We start from the raw sequence: 9,874 nt of genomic DNA on the forward strand, positions 1-9,874 counted from the left end.
TTCTGAACCCACGAGTTCATTTTCACTCGATGACAGACATTTTGTGCAGCAAAAAGCTGGCCTCCATTAGGTTATATAAACTGATGTCTGAAAGCATTGTAAAATCCCTCTCTGGAGCTTTCTAGAATAAAAGAGAATAATAGTATCGATTACTTTCCATTATTGATGCTTAATTACTTTAAATTAGTATCAATAAGTAAATGTTCCTTACAATTGGTATAGAGATGTAGAAAACATGCCAAATATAAAGACATAAAGAAATACATGACAAGGTGCAGTACAATGTTCAGTCCAATGTAATAATATGTACATTAAATGGCTAGTTTCTCCACAGCTGAATGACGAAGTCCCAAAGATAGAAAACAACACTTTCTGACCCTTTCTGGACATGTTGCCTACACAGTAACCTTTGCCCTTCACAACATTCTCTGCCACCCCCATCTAGACTAAGACTGGACACTAGTGACCGAAGTGCTATTAAATCAGTGACAGGGAAACGCTGTGCATGGGGCCTCAAGCCATCTGCTGTCAGGTTAAACCAGTAGACTAATGAAAAAAAAAGGAAAACATACTAGAGGTCTAATCACGTAAAGGAACATGTATGATATAAATACATTTATTGAATAACTACAGCTGTGCATTTTAGATTAATTCACTAATTACGGAATTGCATTTGAAACAATGTACATCACCAAAATGATTTCATGCAAATATACCCAAGAAGCTGTTGTTGGAATCCACATCACCCTGTCTAGTAATAACATAAAGTGTAGAGCCATAAAAGTATAGAGGGAAGTGGGATGCACAAACATGTTGGTGTTCCATCCAAAACTGAATAAGTTCAGAGTGAACTATCTGTGGTTTTCCCCACTTCGAATTGACTACAACCCCTGAACATATCCTAATTACAGAGTAGAGTGTTTAACAAAACCAGATTTTATTATATTTCATCATGTTAACTTCGGCCGGGTAGGCCGTCATTGTAAATAAGAATTTGTTCTTCACTGACTTGCCTAATTAAATATATTTCAATCATAGAAACCAGGAGGGATTGTCCAAAGGTACACTTCCATGTAACTTAACAGACACTATTATCCAGAGTGACTTAGTAGTGAGTGCACACATTTTAATTTGTACTGGTCCCACATGGGAATCAAACCCACAACCCTGGCATTGCAAGTGCCATGCTCTACCAACTAAGCCACATGGGATGGATGTGTAGGTTACATTCAATATATCCTTTAGGCATAACAAATACGGAACATATGACTGATTCATAATAAACAAAAACTAACAACAACTCCCCTGCAGTGGCAAACAACATACAGCATGGAGATGACTTGCATTTACATTTTGTAATGGCACTCTATTGCTCAATGTGCTACACCGTACTGGCTAGGGGAGGGCACAGTACAGCTACCTCAACCCATACTGTTATTCATTTTTTTGCTCCTTTGCACCCCAGTATCTCTCCTTGCACATTCATCTTCTGCATATCTATCACTCCAGTGTTAAATTGCTAAATAGTAATTATTTCGCCACTATGGCCTATTTATTGCTTTACCTCCCTTATCTTATCAGCAGCGAATCATACTGTGCCCTCAGCCAAGCACACACTGCCGTGTCTGTTACACAGAAATAAGAGCCTGTTTTATATGCAACTAATGTTGCAAATGAAAACAGGTAGTGATTGATAGATGTGAGACTGGAGAACAAAACGAAAGGTGCATAGTTGTCACACCCAGAATGAATGATCGATAGAGTGAAAGAGAAAGAGATGGGGGGGTGCAGGAGCGAGAGAGAGAGGCACCAGGCTGCTTATCTAACTAGTGCCACCATGCAATGATTTATGATAGAAACGCCTCTTTCTTCATGCAAGCCAGCATTGTCACTAAGGCGGAGTTGCAAAATGCTTGGATTATCTGCACTGTTGTTAAGAAGATTTATTAATTAGGCAAGTCAGTGAAGAACAAATTCTTATTTACAATGACGGCCTACCGAGGCAAACCCAGACGATGCTGGGCCAATTGTGCGCTGCCCTATGGGACTCCCAATCACAGCCGGATGTGATACAGTCTGGATTGAAACCAGGAACTCTAGTGACACCTTTTGCACTGAGATGCAGTGCCTTAGACCGCTGCGCCACTCAGGAGCCAATATATGCTATGTACCTCTACCGAATAGGGCAGGTAAAAGACAACAGACTATGCTTTTTCTTGACACATTAATCAATCTGTAATGTATGGGTGTTTCCCCATATTTAATGGACACCTTTAAATTAATTTATTTTATTTCATTTCACCTTTATTTAACCAGGTAGGCTAGTTGAGAACAAGTTCTAATTTACAACTGCGACCTGGCCAAGATAAAGCAAAGCAGTGCGACACAAACAACAACACAGAGTTACACATGGGATAAACAAACATACAGCCAATTACATTTACATTTACGTCATTTAGCAGACGCTCTTATCCAGAGCGACTTACAAATAACACAATAGGGGAAAAAGTCTATATACAGTGTGTGCAAATGAGGTAAGATAAGGGAGGTAAGGCAATAAATAGGCCATAATGGCAAAATAATTTCAATTTAGCAATTAAACACTGGAGTGATAGATGTGCAGAAGATGAATGAGCAAGAAGAGATACTGGGGTGCAAAGGAGCAAAAAAATGTATAACAGTATGGGGATGAGGTAGATGGATGGGATATTTACAGATGGGCTATGTACAGGTGCAGTGATCTGTGAGCTGCTCTGACAGCTGGTGTTTAAAGTTAGTGAGGGAGATATGAGACTCCAGCTTCAGTCATTAGCAGCAGAGAACAGGAAGGAAAGGCGGCCAAATGAGGAATTGGCTTTGGGGGTGACCAGTGAAATATACCTGCTGAAGCGTGTGCTACGGGTGGGTGTTGCTATGGTGACCAGTGAGCTAAGATAAGGCGGGGCATTACATAGCAAAGACTTATAGATGACCTGGAGCGACGAATATGAAGCGAGGGCTAGCCAACGAGAGCATACAGGTCGCAGTGGTGGGTAGTATATGGGGCTTTGGTGACAAAACGGATGGCACTGTGATAGACTGCATCCAATTTGCTGAGTAAAGTGTTGGAGGCTATTTTGTAAATGACATCGCCGAAGTCAAGGATCAGTAGGATAGTCAGTTTTATGAGGGTATGTTTAGGAGCATGAGTGAAGGATGCTTTGTTGCTAAGTAGGAAGCCAATTCTAGATTTAATTATGGATTGGCGATGCTTAATGTGAGTCTGGAAGGAGAGTTTACAGTCTAGCCAGACACCTATGTATTTATAGATGTCCACATATTCTAAGTCAGAACCGTCCAGAGTAGCGATGCTGGACGGGCGGGCAGGTGCTTGTAGCGATCGGTTGAAGAGCATGCATTTAGTTTTACTTGCATTTAAGAGCAGTTGGAGGCCACGGAAGGAGAGTTGTATGGCATTGAAGCTTGTCTGGTTTTAGTTAACAGTGTCCAAAGAAGGGCCAGAAGTGTACAGAATGGTATCGTCTGCATAGAGGTGGATCAGAGAATCACCAGCAGCAAGAGCGACATCATTGATGTATACAGAGAAAAGAGTCTGCCTGAGAATTGAACCCTGTGGCACCCCCATAGAGACTGCCAGAGGTCCGGACAACAGGCCCTTCGATTTGACACACTGAACTCTGTCTGAGATGTAGTTGGTGAACCATGCGAGGCAGTCATTTGAGAAACCAAGGCTGTTGAGTCTGCCGATAAGAATGTGGTGATTGACAGAGTCGAAAGCCTTGGCCAGGTCTATGAATACAGTTGCAGAGTATTGTCTCTTATCGATGGAGGTTATGATATCAGGTGAACACCCAAACAAGGGCACTGCGTTCATCCACCACTGGCCTGCTGGCCCCCCTACCTCTGAGGAAGCACAGTTCCCGCTCAGCCCAGTCAAAACTGTTCGCTGCTCTGGCACCCCAATGGTGGAACAAGCTCCCTCACGACGCCAGGACAGCGGAGTCAATCACCACCTTCCGGAGACACCTGAAACCCCACCTCTTTAAGGAATACCTAGGATAGGATAAAGTAATCCTTCTAACCCCCCCCCCTTAAAAGATTTAGATGCACTATTGTAAAGTGGTTGTTCCACTGGATATCATAAGGTGAATGCACCATTTTGTAAGTCGCTCTGGATAAGAGCGTCTGCTAAATGACTTAAATGTAAATGTAAATGATATCATTTAGGACCTTGAGCGTGGCTGAGATGCACCCATGACCAGCTCGGAAACCAGCCGGAAACCAACAGGCCGCGGCTAGCAGGCTACCAGATGGGCATTCATGGGACATCGCGATGGAGGAGCCTGTTGAAAAACCCCCTCGGGCGGATTACGTCGGTAGTCCAGTCGTGAGGGATCGGCGGGGCTTCATGGTCACATAGAGAAAGAACGAGAGAACTAGCTTTTGACCCTGACTCAGGCCACCAATGAAAACTGTGATACATCCTATTATCAAGTCAAATTTGATCCCTATTTGCAAAGCCACCACATGCCTCTTTCTGATTCAACCCCATTAATTCATACCATCCCAGCAGGCACAATGGTATCGGCTGTGCCAGTTTAAGGGCCTTGCTACTTGACTGCACTATTGAATGCAGTATTATAATGTTTGTATTTGTATTTACTAGGGATCCCCAGCAGCTACTCTTCCTGGGGTACAAACACATTAAAGCACTTACATTACATATAAAACAAAAGATAAAACAGTACATCATATAACATTACTACACCACTATATATCTACAATACAAAATGTATAATACCACCATACAACAATATTACAATGTATGTGTATGCGTGTGTCTGTACCTTTGTGTGCATCTCTTCACAGTCCCCGCTGTTCCATAAGGTACATTTTAACCTGAAATCTGATTCTACTGCTTTCATCAGTTACCTGATGTGGAGAAGAGTTCCATGTAGTCATGGCACTATGTAGTACTGTGCACCTCCCATAGTCTGTTCTGGACTTGGGGATTGTGAAGAGACCTCTGGTGGCATGTCTTGTGGGGTACGCATGGGTGTCCGAGCTGTATGCTAGTCGTTTAAACAGACAGCTCGGTACATTCAGGTTGTCAACACTTCTTACAAAAACAAGTAGTGATGACTTCAATCTCTCTTCCACTTTGAGCCATGAGAGATTGACATGCATATCATTAATGTTAGCTCTCCGTGTACTTTAAAGGGCCAGCAGTGCTGCGCTGTTCTGAGCCAACTGAAATGTTCCTAAGTCCCTTTTGTGGCACCTGACCACAATACTGAAACGTAGTCTAGGTGTGACAAAACTAGGGTCTGTAGGACATGCCTTGATGATAGTGTTGTTAAGAAGGCAGAGCAGCTCTTTATTATGGACAGACTTCTCCCCATCTTAGCTACTGTTGTATCAATATGTTTTGTTTGTAAAGACAGGATGCATGAGGTATTTAGTTTTTCTCTACATTTCCCTTATATACTCTCACAAGCCTATTACTCTGTTGGAACTAATTATGCCAACTTCTAGGACAATTCACTTTTCAGTCACAGAGACTACACTGAGTGTACAAAACATCTTTCCATCACATAGACTGACCAGGTGAATCCAGGTGAAAGCTATGATCCCTAATTGATGTCGCTTGTTAAATCCACTTCAATCAGTGTAGATGAAGGGGAGGAGACAGGTTAAGCCTTGAGACAATTGAGACATGGATTGTGTATGTGTGCCATTAAGAGGGGGAATGGGCAAGACAAAATATTTGTGTCTTTGAACGGGGTATGGTAGTATGTACCAGGCGCACTGGTTTAAGTGTGTTAAGAACTGCAACGCTACTGGGTTTTTCATGCTCAACAGTTTCCCGTGTGTACAAATGCTGAAATATTAGGCGATGGTGGCTGGCCATACCAAAAGTCAACTCTATACCAAGTCATGGACATTTTGATAAGCCACCTCCAGATGCTTACAATCCCTCCCATTCACCTACTCCCATTCTGGCCTTTCTTCTTGTCATGCCAGCCCTTTGATGAATGAACAAGTAACTCAAGTCATTGCTCATTCTCTGCAGCATCCTACTTCCTTACATCACTAAGGTTTTAATTGCCTGAAATCGTATGTACAGTTGAAGTCGGAAGTTTACATACACCTTAGCCAAATACATTTAAACTCAGTTTTTCACAATTCCTAACATTTAATCCTAGTAAAAATTCCCTGTCTTAGGTCAGTTAGGATCACCACTTTATTTTAAGAATGTGAAATGTCAAAATAATAGTAGAGAGAATGATTTATTTCAGCTTTTATTTCTTTCATCACATTCCCAGTGGGTCAGAAGTTTACGAACACTCAATTAGTATTTGGTAGCATTGCCTTACAATTGTTTAACTTGGGTCAAACGGTTCGGGTAGCTTTCCACAAGCTTCCCACAATAAGTTGGGTGAATTTTGGCCCATTCCTCCTGACAGAGATGGTGTAACTGAGTCAGGTTTGTAGGCCTCCTTGCTCGCACATGGTTTTTCAGTTCTGCCCACAAATATTCTATAGGGTTGAGGTCAGGGCTTTGTGATGGCCACTCTAATACCTTGACTTTGTTGTCCTTAAGCCATTTTGCCACAACTTTGGAAGTATGCTTGGGGTCATTGTCCATTTGGAAGACCCATTTGCGACCAAGCTTTAACTTCCTGACTGATGTCTTGAGATATTGCTTCAGTATACCCACATCATTTTCCTCCCTCATGATGCCAACTATTTTGTGAAGTGCACCAGTCCCTCCTGCAGCAAAGCACCCCCACAACATGATGCTGCCACCCCCGTGATTCACGGTTGGGATTGTGTTTTTCGGCTTGCAAGCCTCCCCCTTTTTTCTCCAAACATAACGATGGTTATTATGGCCAAACAGTTCTATTTTTATTTCATCAGACCAGAGCACATTTCTCCAAAAAGTATGATCTTTGTCCTCATGTGCAGTTGCAAACCGTAGTCTGGCTTTTAATGGCGGTTTTGGAGCAGTTGCTTCTTCCTTGCTGAGCGGCCTTTCAGGTTATGTTAATATAGAACTCGTTTTACTGGGGATATAGATACTTTTGTACCTGTTTCCTCCAGCATGTTCACAAGGTCCTTTGCTGTTGTTCTGGGATTGATTTGCACTTTTCGCACCAAAGTACATTCTTCTCTAGGAGACAGAACGCCTCTCCTTCCTGATCGCTATGGTGGCTGCATGGTCCCATGGTGTTTATACTTGCATACTATTGTTTGTACAGGTGAACGTGGTACCTTCAGGCATTTGGAAATTGCTCCCAAGCATGAACCAGATTTGTGGAGGTCTACATTTTTTTCTGAGGTCTTAGCTGATTTCTTTTGATTTCCCATGATGTCAAGCAAAGAGGCACTGTGTTTGAAGGTAGGCCTTGAAATACATCCACAGCTACACCTCCAATTGACTCAAATTATCTCAATTAGCCTATCAGAAGCTTATAAAGCCATGACATCATTTTCTGGAATTTTCCAAGCTGTTTAAAGGCACAGTCAACTTAGTGTATGTAAACTTCTGACCCACTGGAATTGTGATACAGTGAATTATAAGTGAAATAATCTGTCTGTAAACAATTGTTGGAAAATGACTTGTGTCTTGTGCACAAAGTAGATGTCCTAACCGACTTGCCAAAACTATAGTTTGTTAACAAGAAATTTGTGGAGTGGTTGAAAAACGAGTTTTAATGACTCCAACCTAATTGTATGTAAACCTCAGACTTCAACTGTATCTAACCTTAAAAAAAATCGATCTGTCTACACATGCAGAATTCAGTTATTATCTTGTAGGTGGAAGTATCAGCATACGATAGAATTATGAGTGTAGAGAGCATAATCTTAAAAGCTCCAGTGAGGTAGAGAGAAATTACAGAAGTGTGTTGCAGGGACGCAGGGTTGCAGTGTGGAGTGTGTGGATAGCTCTGCAGTGTGCAGGTGACAGTGTTACATAAGGGAAATCATTTCTTATGGAAGTGGAGGTGGCAGAGGTTTATCTACATCAGTGTTACAGGTCCTTTTCCACATTAAAATGGAGCTATTGGGAATGAGAAAACTGCCCGTTTTTTTTATACATTTTTTATTTTTGGACAAAAACAGGAAAACAAAAATCAAGTCATTTTTCAGTTCTCGTTTTTGAATATAAACCCCCCAAAAAGTTGAAATGTAGAATGCCTGTCATTGGCCAAATACACAGCCAACACTTCCTCCCAAGCAAATGTAAAACAATATATTTTAATACATTGAACAAAAATATAAATGCAACATGTAAAGTGTTGGTCCCATGTTTCATTAGCTGAAATAAAAAATCCCAGACATTTTCAATACGCACAAAGAGCTTATTTCTCTCAAATGTTTTGCACAAATTTGTTTACATCTCTGTTAGTGAGCATTTCTCCTTTGCCAAGATAATCCATCCACCTGACAGGTGTGGCATATGAAGAAGCTGATTAAACAGCATAATCATTAGACAGGTGCACCTTGTGCTGGGGACAATAAAATGCCGCTTTAAAATGTGCAGTTTTGTCACACAATACGATAACACAAATGTCTCAAGTTTCAAGGGAGCATGCAATTGGCATGCTGACTGCAGAAATGTCCACCAGAGCTGTTGCCAGAGAATTTAATATTAATTTCGCTATCATAAGCCGCCTCCAACATTGTTTTAGAGAATTTGGCAGTACGTCCAACCAGCCTCACAACCGCAGAGCACATGTAACCACGCCAACCCAGGACCTCCACATCCGGCTTCATCACCTGCGGGATCGTCTGAGACCAGGACAGCTGATGAAACTGTGGGTTTGCACAAACTGTCAGAAACTGTCTTAGGGAAGCTCATCTGCGTGCTTGTCATCCTTACCAGGGTCTTGACCTTACTGCAGTTTGTCGTCGTAACCGACTTCAGTGTCCAAATGCCACTGATGAATCCCGGTTTCAACAACTGGGCAGATGGCAGACAGTGTCTATGGCATTGTGTGGGCGAGTGATTTGCTGATGTCAACGTTGTGAAGAGAGTACCCCATGGTGGCGGTGGGGTTATGGCAGCGTTTCCCCACCTCGGTCCTTGTGACTCCAAGAGGTGCACGTTTTGTTTTTTGCGACACAGCTGATTCAAATTATCAAAGCTTGATGATTAGTTGATTATTTGAATCAGCTGTGTAGTGCTAGGGGGGAAAAACTAAAACGTGCACCCCTTGGGGTTCTGAGGACCGAGTTTGGGAAACCCTGCATTATCGTATGGGCAGGCATAAACTATAGACAACAAAAACAATTGCATTTTATTGATGGCAATTTGAATGCGCAGAGATACCGTGAAGAGATCCTGAGGCCCATTATCGTGCCATCCATCCGCCACCATCACCTCATGTTTCAGCATGATAATCCACGGCCGCATGTCGCAAGGATCTGTACACAATTCCTGGAAGCTGAAAATGTCACAGTTCTTCCATGGCCTGCATACTCACCAGACATGTCACCCATGTATGACAGCGTGTTCCAGTTCTCAACAATATCCATTAACTTCGCACAGCCATTGAAGAGGCGTGGCTAGTGGGACAACATTCCACAGGCCACAATCAACAGCCTGATCAACTCTTCGCGAAGGAGACGTGTCGTGCTGCATGAGACAAATGCTGGTCACACAAGATACTGACTGGTTTTCTGATCCACACCCCTACCTTCTTTTTTAAGGTATCTGTGACCAACAGACACATATCTGTATTCCCAGTCATGTGAAATCCATAATTAGGGCCTAATGAATTTATTTACATTGCCTGATGTTGTTATATGAACAGTAACTCAGTAAAATCTTTGAAATTGTTGCATGTCGGGTTTATATTTTTGTTCA

The sequence above is a fragment of the Salmo salar genome, chromosome ssa06 (genome assembly GCF_905237065.1).
Source record: "Salmo salar chromosome ssa06, Ssal_v3.1, whole genome shotgun sequence".
Lineage (NCBI taxonomy): Eukaryota > Metazoa > Chordata > Actinopteri > Salmoniformes > Salmonidae > Salmo > Salmo salar.